Source organism: Otolemur garnettii, unplaced genomic scaffold (assembly GCF_000181295.1).
Source record: "Otolemur garnettii isolate 467f Iridium unplaced genomic scaffold, OtoGar3 scaffold00178, whole genome shotgun sequence".
Taxonomy (NCBI): Eukaryota; Metazoa; Chordata; class Mammalia; order Primates; family Galagidae; genus Otolemur; species Otolemur garnettii.
Window position 1 is genome coordinate 292,080 of NW_003852573.1, and position 11,621 is coordinate 303,700.

General features: G+C 36.6%; 1 protein-coding gene and 1 non-coding gene across 2 annotated transcripts in view; both read left to right on the forward strand.

Moving 5' to 3' along the window:
• Positions 1-11,621, forward strand: part of HSD11B1 (hydroxysteroid 11-beta dehydrogenase 1) — a 35,226-nt gene that overhangs the window by 18,410 nt on the left and 5,195 nt on the right. The window lies entirely within an intron of this gene.
• Positions 4,099-4,203, forward strand: LOC111728677. The gene has a single exon (XR_002775901.1). It is a non-coding gene; the product is annotated as a U6 spliceosomal RNA (small nuclear RNA).

Sequence of the window (11,621 nt, forward strand, 5' to 3'; positions counted from 1 at the left end):
TCTGAAACTTCTCTTCAGAATATGGAGGCATTTGCCAGTTAGGGTGGTGTTCTCAGCCTTTGAATCTCAGCTAAAACTAAAGTAGGAAAATTCAAATTTTAATGTCCTGTTACAAATGATTTATTCCACTTCAACCAGGCCTTTGGACTCACAGAACCTTTTTATGAAAAATAAAAATCTGGATTTTTTAAAGGCACTCTGCCCCTTTCAACTTTCTGGGGAAAAGGGGTTTTTTTGGTTTTGTTTTTAGTTTTTTGAGAGTCTCACTCTGTTGCTCAGACTACTGTGCCATCACATCAGCCTAGCTCACAGCAACCTCAAACTCCTGGGCTCATGCAATCCTCCTGCCTCAGCCTCCTGAGTAGCTAGGATTATAGGCACTTACCACAACACCCAACTATCTTTTCTTTATTTTTTTTTCTTTTTGGAAACAGAATCTCAAGCTGTCACTCTGGGTAGAGTGCCATGGCATCATCTTAGTTCATAGCAACCTCCAACTCCTGGGCTCAACCAATCCTCTTGCCTCAGTTTTCCTTTTTTTTTTTTTTTTAACTAGGGACAGGGGTCTTGATTTTCCTCAGGCTGGTGTCGAACTTCTGAGCTCAAGTAATCTGCCTGCCTTAGCCTCCCAGAGTGCTAGGATTATAGGCATGAGCCACAACTCCCAGCCTCTATCTGACTAGCTCTTCTATTTTTAGAAGAGACAGGGTCTCGCTCTTACTCAGGCTGGTCTCAAACTCCTGAGTTCAAGCAATCTACCTGCCTCAGCCTCTCAGAGTGCTAGGATCACAGGTGTGAGCCACCACACCCAGCCCTCAACTTTCTGAAATTTCTAAATATATTTTAACTAGACTTGAATGTAGAGATTTCCCCATACAAACTAATTAGCGTTATATGAGAAATGTTGAAGACCAGTACTTATGAATAGGAATTGTACTTTAATTATATATACTAAGGTTGCCTGGGAATAATGAGAACCTGGGAGAGGTTTTAATCTTCTCTTCTTTTTTTTTTTTTCTGCTTTTTGATATGTCCCAGTTTTCCTTTAGTGAGTCTAGACTAGTTTACAATCCTCTACAATTTCAAAATCCAAAAAGCTATGGGGCAAAACAATAGAAGAAAAAAATATTAAAGCTCTGAAAACTAAGGATTTTCTTTTCATAATTAGTTCTACAAAAATAATTTAACCTGAACTGAGAGAGGCTACTAGAAACATAGAAACCTTTCTTTATGTCAGTGTGAATATTCAAATGTTTTAGCACAGAAATAATAACTTGTTTTCTTACAAGATGCCTTCCCAGACTCTACTTGCAAGTATGAGGCAACATAGAGTATGTGCCCCATACTACCATTTAAAACCCCAAAATAGGGTCAATACCTGTAGCTCAAGTGGCTAAGACACCAGCCACATACACCAGAGCTGGTAGGTTCAAATCTAGCCTGGGCCTGCCAAACAACAATGACAACTACAACCAAAAACTAGCCAGGTGTTGTGGTGGGTGACTGTAATCCCAGCTACTTGGGAGGCTGAGGCAAGAGAATCAAATCACTTAAGCCCAGGAATTGGGGGTGGCTGTGAGTTGTAATGCCACGGCACTCTGCCCAGGGTGACAGTCTTAAAAAACAATGAGGCTCTGTCTTAAAAAATAATAATAAAATAAAAATAAATTAAATTAAACCCAAAAGTAATTTGGAATTCCATAATGCATCTAGCCTTAAGAGCTTTGGATAAGTGCTTCTAAGTCTATGCTTTTGTAAAGGAGAAAATACAGAACTTTGCTGTGAATTTTCTTGTCCTATCAGCTTCTCCTTACCTAACTCACTCATTCCTGACGCTAATGTCTGTACAACATCCACCTCTATGGCCTTTCATGCACATTCTTTCATAGAAACAGAGTTCCGAAATTACCTCCTCCAGGTAGAGTTTCCTGGCTAGTACAATGTCTCTCTTCACCTGAATATCCAGTTTAGATTTGGGGCACATGTTTTCTCAAGTCATTTGTGTTTGGGCTTTAAAGAGACTTAATAACTCATAATCTAGTGAATTATGGAACTTCAGGCCCTTGCTTTTAAAAGCCTTCCCTCTTCATTTCTTCCCACAGTTCCTATCTGAGGTGCAACCATCTTATGCTGCCATGCCTTTCCTGTTCCCACACTTACTCTCAGAACCCAACATAAATAAGGCTTTTGGACAAAGCTGCTCTTTCCTGCTGAACCATTCAGCAAAGCCCTTCACTCCAAAACACAGACTAGAAGAACTAGAAGACAAGAGGGAGTGCAAATCTTGAGGCTAACAGGCCCTACACACGGTCCTTATGTGCACTGAATTTGAGAACTTCCTTAAGGGTTTACAAATCCATGGCAAATCACAAGATCTGAAAGACAAAATATTGTCACAATGAACGTCAACAGCAACTACAGTCATAGACAGTTACGTTACAGTGTACCACATATACAATCTTCATACCAAAGACTAATAATTTTTCAGTAGTTTTTTCCAATCCTTACCCTTGCATAAACAATTCAGTACTTTTCCCCACCACTTATAAACATTTCTGAAGCCGTGTATCTATGTCATTAATTTTTCAGGCAATCTTCTGCCATGTCTGGCTCCTTCCCTACCTCTCTCCTTTCTTCTGCTTTCCCTTTCTCTCTTCTCTTATCTTCTCCTTCTCTCCTAAAAAACCAACAGGGATCTTTCTTTGTCCCTTGAGCATAAATAAGGACAGGAAATGTGATGCACGAACTTCTGTGACCAGTACAAAAATGACTGCTTCAGGGATTCAGTCTATAATTTCTTGTGGTCTCTTGCTTCTGCCATCTCTGTTGTCATCTGGACAAACATATTAAATGCCACGGTTAATAGCTTTATTGTCATCTAGGAGGGTGTAATGGGCTGAAAGGTAGCACCACACCAAAAGGTATATCCAGCTGGAACCTGTGAACATGGCCTTATAGGAACACACATAAAGTCCTTGCAGATGTAATTAAATTAAGATCTCAAGATGAAATCATCCCAGATTATCTGAGGAGACCTAAACCCAATGATAAGTATCCTTATAAGAAGAGTAAAAGATTGGCTCAGTGCCTGTGGCTCAAGTGGCTAAGGCACCAGCCCCATACACCTAAAGTAGCGGGTTCAAATCCAGCCCAGGTCCACCAAAACAACAATGATGGCTGCAACCAAAAAATAGCTAGGCGTTGTGGTGGGCATCTGTGGTCCCAGCTACTTGGGAGGCAAGAGACTCGCTTGAGCCCAGGAGTTGAGGTTGCTGTGAGCTGTGATGCCACGGCACTCTACCCAAGGGAATAGCTTGAGGCTCTGTCTCAAAAAAAAAGAAGAGTAAAAGACACAGACAGAAGAAAAGAAAGTGATATGAAGATGGAAGTAGAGATTGGAACACCATAATCTGCCAACAGACAAGAAGCTGGAAGAGACAAGGACAAGATTCTCTGCTGGAGCCTTCCTAGGCAACACAGCCAGGCTGATACTCTAGGTTTGGACTTCTGGTTTCCAGAGCTATGACAGAACACATTTCTGGTGTCTTAAACTATCAAGTGTGTGGTAATTTGTTACAGCAGCCCTAGGAAATGGATACAAAGAGACAAAGAGTGACCAGCCCTATCTATTTCTGGGTACCCTTATCTGTCAGTTTAGAAGTGAAAATAATGCTGCTATTCATAAATTTTGCCTAATTTTGGACTTGACTGTCAAAGCAGAGAAAATCTTCCCCAATGTAGGAAGAGCTGGATTTGACACATATAAAAAACAGTGGCTTCTACAGAAGAAATACCACTGAGTGCTTGGAAGCGTGGGCCCCTACAGTCAAATTTGAATTCTGGTTGAATCCTGGTACTCCCACTAATGAACCTTGCAACGCTCAGCAATTATTTAGCCTTTTGACTTGAGAGTGGCCGCATGAGAAATAAAGGTTAGCTCCATTGTTTGTGTTGCTCCATGTTCCTGTTTATCTCTGCTTACTTATCTGGAAATGGCTACCCTAGTCCCAACCTTATGTGACATTTTGGCTTAAAATCCAACAGCTGCAATCAAGAGTCATTGGGTCACTTATTTCAGTTTCTTAAAAGAGAGATTATGTGTTCATTTTGGTAACACATATAATAAAATGGGAGCAATATAGAGAAGAGTAGTGTGGCCCCTGCATAAGGACCACATCTAATCATGAAGTATCCAAATTCATGAAGTGTTCTATGTTTTAAAGAAAATACAAAATGAGTAAAAGAGAAACCATGATGTGTGTTCAAGCCAGTGTGCACATTAGCTATTAGTGGGCCAACCTTGTATGGCCAGAAAGACAAAGTCTCTTTGAAGCGGGTGGGGGCAGGAAGGCCATGGCAGGCGTTTCTAGTACACTGATGCTTTTCAAATTTTATATATTTAAAACTATTTTTACCTTCCTTCATAGTGTATGCCTTCTATTTCATACTTTTAAAAGTATCTCTTACTTTGAGATTAGAAATTCACTTGTAGCTTATTTTATTATTGTTTTCCAAATATCCTCTCTAATTTGAATTTGTTTATTAGAATGGCATTTTTCTTTTCTCTGAGTAACTAGCTATTTGACCCAACATGAGTTTTTAAATAGCTCATACTTTTCTCACCAATCTGAATTCTAATACCGCTAACAATAATAGCATATTCTGAATGCCCTTTATGTGCCAGAGCTTGTGCTAAGTATATTACATGGATTATTTCAACATGCCTTTATTTATTATCCACATATTATGGCTAAGAAATGGCATACTTGGGAATCACATCCAGGTCATCTGACTCTAGAGCTCATACTTTTACTATTGTGCTATTCTTATAATTTGAATCTATTTTTGTCTTAAGCAATAAGGAAAATTATTGACATAACTGAAAGTTCAGATGTAGGGTGGGCTTCACAACTGACTTGGCTCAAGTTCAATGTCCCTGTGATTCTCTTGGCTCTGCTCTTTTCCATGTGTGGCCTCATCTCCAGGCTGACAGTAAGCTGCAACAATTCCACCCACCCTATCCATGCACAAAAGTGTCCATCTGAGGAAAAAAGGATTGCTACTCTGGGAAACTCTTCCAGAAGAACAAAGAACTTTCTGATCCACTCCAACAAAATTCTCCTCAAGTGTCATTGGTCCAAAAGGGCTACATGGCCATTCCTGTATCAATTGTGAGAAGGATAGGATCCAATAGATTATAAAAATTCATCCCTAGAGTTAGAGATGATGTCAGTTTTCCTGACATCATCTAAGGGCTGCATAGAAGTGGACTACCAATAAAGATTAAATTTAGCTCTTAGATGCAAAAAACATAAAATAACAGTGGCTTAAACAAGTTACCAGGTAAATCAAGCCTGAAGGTAGGCAATATAGGACTAGTATGGCAGCTCCATGGTCACCTGGGTTCCCTCCTTTTATCTCAGTGCTCTGCCATTCTCAACATGTAGCATCTACTTCATGGTTCAAAAAAGCTCTGAAGCCACAGCTATCATATCCACCTTCAGGCACCAAGAATAAAGAAGGAGTAGGAAGGGAGAGACTGATTTCTACCTTTAAGGACATGTTCCAACCCTCATACCAAACTTGATGAGGACACAATATGAAAAGAAAACTATAGACCAATATTCCTGATGAACATAGTTGCAAAAATCTCCAATAGAATAACTACCAGACCAGATTCAACAACACATTAAGATCATTTGTTGGCTGTGTACGGTGGCCATGCCTGTCATCCTAACACTCTGGGAGGCCAAGGTGGGAGGACTGCTTGAGCTCAGGAAAAAGAGTAAGACCCCATCTCTACTAAAAATAGAAAAACTAGCCAGGCACCTATACTCCCAGCTACTCAGGAGGCTGAGACAGGAAGATTGCTTGAGCCCAACAGTCTGCAGATTCAATGAGTTATGATGATGCCACTGCTCAGGGCAAAGGAGCAAGATTCCATATTTTTTAAAAAATCACTCACCATGATCAAGTGGGAATGCAAGGATACAGGATGCAAGGATGGTTCAACATATGCAAATCAATGAATGTAATAAATCACATCAACTGAACCAAGGACAAAAACCATATAATCATTTCAATAGATGCTGAAGAAGTATTTGATTAAATTCAACATCTCTTCATGATAAAAAGCCCTCAATGAATTATGTATAGAAGGAACCTCCCTCAACATGATAAAGGCCATACATTGCAAACCCACAGTTAACATCTTACTAAATGGGGAAAAATTAAAAGCCTTTCCACTAAGATTTTCAGCAAGACAAGAATGCTAACTATTTTACCACATTTTTATCCAACATAATACTGGAAGTTCTAGCCAGAGCAGTTAGGTAAGAGAAAGACATAAAGAGCATCTAAGTTGGAAAGAAATTACTCAAATTATCCTTGTTTGCAGACAACATGATCCAATATTTAGAAAAACCTAAAGATTCCACCAAACAATTTCTAGAACTAATCAATGAATTCAGTAAAATTGCAGGTTACAAAATGAACATACAAAAATCAGAAGCATTCCGATATACTAATAGCAATCAAACTGATAAAGAAATCAAGAAAACAATCTCATATAGGATATAATAACTACCTCCCAAAAATTATGTAGGAATAAACTTAATCAAAAGAATTAAAGATCTTTATAAGGAAAACTATAAAATGATGAAATAAAGACACAAAAAATGGAAAAATATCCTATTCTATAAATTGGAAGAATTAATATTGTTAAAATGACCATGCTACCTAAAATGATCTACAGAATCAATGTAATTCTTATCAAAATACCAAATGTATTCTTCATAGAATACATAAAAACAATCCTAAAATTCACATAAAATCACAAAAGACCCTGCATACCCAAAGAAATCCTGATCAAAAAGAAAAAAATCTGAAAGCATCACATCTGACTTCAAATTATACTTCAAATCTATAGGAACCAAAAGAGCATGGTACTGGCATAAAAACAGACACATGGACCAATGAAACAGAATAGAGAACCCAGAAATAAATCCACACACAGCCAACACATTTTCAACAAAGTGACCAGGAGCATACAGTGGGGAAGCATGCTCTTCAACAAATGGTGCTGGGAAAACTGGACGTCCATATGCAGAAGAATGAAACTAGATCCCCATCCTTCACCATATATAAAAGTCAACTCAAAATGGATTAAGTACTTAAATATAAGACCCAAACTATAAAATTCCTAGAAGAAGACATTGGGGAAATGCTATAGAACATTGGTCTGGGCAAAGACTTTTTGGGTAAGACTTCAAAGGCACAGGCAATGAAAGCAAGAATAGATAACTGGGATTACAACAAGCTAAGAAACTTCTACCCAGCAAAGGAAATAATTAACAAAGTGAAGAGATAGCCTACAAAATGGGAGAAAATATTTAAAATGCTCCATTTGAAGAATATGTAAGGAACTCAAAATAAATAAGGAACTCAAATAACTCAATATCAAAAACACAAATAATCTGATTTCTAAAAAGGGCAAAAAACCTAAATAGATATTTCTCAAAAGAAGACATACAAACCAATAGGTATATGAAGAAATGCTCAACATCACTAATCATCAGGGAAATGCAAATCAAAACCACACTGACATATCATCTGACCCTAGTAAGAATGGCTATTATTAAAAAGACAAAAAATAATAAATGCAAATAAGGATGTGGAAAAAGAGGAATGTTCATACACTGTTGGTAGTAATGCAAAATAGTGTAGACATTATACATTATAAAAAACAATATAGAAGGTCCTCAAAAAACTAAAAATAGAATGGTATAATATGATTCAGCAATCTTACTGCTGGGATATATATCCAAAAGAAGGCAATCAGTATGTCAAAGAGACACCTGCACCCTCACATTTATTGCAGCACTATTCAAAATAGCCAAGATAGGGAATCAACCTATCTTGGTTGAATCCATCAATGGATTCAACCCATCAACGGATGAATTTAAAAAGAAAGTGTGGCATATATACACAACAGAATATTATTTGGCCATAAAAAAAATCTTTCAGTTTTACTCCATTCAGTATGATATTGGCTTTGGATCTGTCATAGATGGCTTCAATCAGTTTAAAAAATGTGCCTTCTATGCTTATTTTCTTAAGTATTCTTATTTAAAAAGGATGCTGTATTTTGTCAAATGCTTTTTCTGCATCTACTGAGGGGATCATATGGATTTTGTTTTTGATTCTATTTCTATGGTGAATTACATTTATGAATTTGTGTATGTTAAAGCAGCCTTGCATCCCTGGGATAGAGTCTACTTGATCATGATGTATAAATTTTTTAACATATGTAGCTATAATCTATTTGCTAAGATTTTATTCAATATTTTTGCATCTATATTCATTAGTGAAATTGATCTATAGTTCTCCTTTTTAGCTGGGTCCTTTCTTGGTTTTGGTATTAGGGTGATGTTTGCTTCATAGAACATGTTAGAGAAGACTCCTTTCTTCCCAATGTTCTCAAATAGATTCTGCTGTATAGGTACAAACTCTTTTTTGAAGGTTTGATAGAATTCTGACATGAAGCCATCTAGTCCAGGGCTTTTTTGTTGTAATATTCTTTATTGTTTCTTCAATTTCAGTGCTTGATATTGGTCTGTTCAAGAGATCTATTTCTTCCTGGTTAAGTCTAGGGAGATGGTATGATTTCAGGTATTGGTCCATTTCCTCCACATTGTCAAATTTCTGGGCATAGAGTTTTTTGTACTAGTCAGACATAATCTCTTGTGTCTCTGTGGTATATGTTGTTATTGATCCTTTTTCATTTCTGACTGAGGTAGTTAGAGATTTTATTTTTTTGTTTCAGGTTAATCTGGTCAAAGGTTTGTAGATTTTGTTTATCTTTTTGAAGAAACACCTTTTTGTTTCATTAATTTTATGAATGATTCTTTTGTTTTCAATTCCATTTATTTCTGGTTTAATTTTGGTTATTTCTTTTCTTCTGCTAGGTTTGGTATTGGATTGCTCGTCCTTTTCCATTTCCTTGAGATGCTTCATTAGACTGTTGATGTGCTCTCTTTCTGTTTTTCAGATGTAGGTGTCTAATGCAATAAATTTTCCTCTTAGGATTGCTTTTGCAGTATCTTTTGGTAGCTTGTGGTTTCATTATTGTTATATTGGAGGAATTTAATATTTTCCTCCTTTATCTCCTCCTTGACCCAACTATCATTCAGCATAAGGTTGTTTAGTTAGATGAAAATTTACTTCAGAGTTGAGTTCCACCTTTATTGCCTTGTGATCTGAAAAGATACAAGGTATAATTTCAGTTCTTTTAATTTTGGTGAAGTTTGATTTGTGTCCTAGGATATGATCTATTTTGGAGTATGATCCATGGACCTGACAAGAAAAACATATATTCATCAGCTTTGGGATGATATGTTCTGTATTAATTGGGTCATATTAAACCCAATTGTTCTAGGGTCACATTTAAGTCCCTTGTTTCTTTGTTTAGTTTCTGTCTAGAGGATCTGTCCAGTTCTGTCAGGGGAGTGTTAAAGTCCTCAGCTATTATAGTGTTATATCATATTGTTTAGACCACTTAAGGTCCATTTCATAAATCTGGGAGCATTTAAGTTGGGTGCATAAATATTTAGAATTGAAATGTCCTCTTGTTGTATTGTTCCCTTGACCAGTGTGAAGTGACCTTTTCACCCATAAGAAGGAATAAAATCCTGTCATTTTCAGCAACATGGATGGAACCGGAGATCATATGTTAATTAAAATTAGCCAGGCACAAAAAGACAAATATCACATATTCTACCACAGATGTGGGAGCTGAAACAGTTGATCTGTTTTAGGAGGAAGGACAGAGGCTGGGAAGTGAAGAGGAGAGGGGATGATAAAGTCAGTTAATGAATACAAAAATACAAGCACATAGAAAGAATAAGTTCTTAGTACTCAGTAATATAGTAAGGAAATAACTATCATATATTTCATATTAGCTATAATGGTAATGTTTCCTATACAAACTAAAGAATGTTTGAGGTGATGGACATCCCAATTACCCTGACTTGATCATTATACATTGCATATGTAAATCAAAATATCTTATGTACCCCACAAATATGTACAACTATGATACATTTTTTAAAAAAAATACAAAAGAAAATGTGTCCCAGAAGTTACATGATACACTTCTGCTTACATCCCATTGGACATAACTTTGTAATCTGGCAACATCTGTCTGAGGTAAGCTGTGAACTAAGGACTTTATTTTAGATAAATATGATAACTATGAGCCCAGCTACAAATCAGGTGTTCTACTACTAAGGAAGAAGGGCAGAAATATATTAAGAAAATACTAGTGGTCTTTGGAAAAAGTAGACACATGAATACAACTGGGGTTCTGTTGGAGAGTAAGAAAAGATAACTAAATGCTGGTTAAGCAACCAAAAATGTGCCTTCCAGCCATGCTTGGGTCATTGCACCAAGTAGCTCAGTGGTGTGAGGTACCCTAGTTGGATATCCAGTGTCACTCTCATTCCTAGATCTTGGCTAGAGAGTCATCCCACCTCAAAATCATGATTGAAGATGTAGTTAGAGTGGTCCCCTATAGAGATAGATTTGTATTTGCTAATTTGCAAGAGCTCTTTATTTATTAAGGATTAGGAATATTAAAGTCTGTGTCTAATATGTTGCAAATGGTTTTCTAATATATCATTTGCTATCTTTATAGTAATATTACACAGTTATTGTTCTGACATACAGAAATTGTACATTTTATAAAATCTAATATTTTTTGCTTTTACAATATTTTTACTTTTCTTTTAGAATGATCTTTTATAACCAAGGAGCTAATAATTATTCACCTATATTATCTTTCTTTAGTTGAATTATTTTTGTGTCATTCAAAAGTTAGATTCTGCTACTCATGTAAGAAAAAACTCACTAACAGCAGCTTAAATGGAGGTCCTTTTTCTTAGGTACTAAGTTCCACTTATGATATCTTCAAGGATCCAAGCTCATAAAAAAAAAAAAAATCCAAGCTCATTCCACACTTTTAAAACATTTTTTATTAAATCATAACTTTGTACATTGATGCATTTATAAGGTTCAGGGTGCTGCTTCAATATACAACGTGAAATGCTTACATTGAACTAAGTAACACACCATCACAATTATACTCATTTCTTAATAGTTTTGAAATGTACCATTGCATCATGTACATTAGGTAAGGTCCCCCCAAATACCCTCCCTTCTCCTGTATCCCCCTCCCTTCCCTCTATCTCCTTTTCTCTTCTACTTTCTGGACTATAGTTATGTTTTGTCATTCATATGAGTGTGTAGGTGATTATATGTTGATTTCATAGTAGTATGGAGTACATTGGATACTTTTTTTTCCATTCTTAAGATACTTTACTAAGAAGAATGTATTTCATCCATTACCTCCATCCAGGTAAACATAAAAGATGTGACATCTCCATCTTTTTTATGGCTGCATAGTATTACATGGTGTACATATACCACGATTTGTTAATCCATTCATAGGCCGATGGGCACTTGAGCTGTTTCCATGTCTTGGCTATTATGAATTGGGCTGCAATAAACATTCTGGTGCAAATGTCTTTGTTGGAAAATAATTTTGATCATCTGGGTATATACCT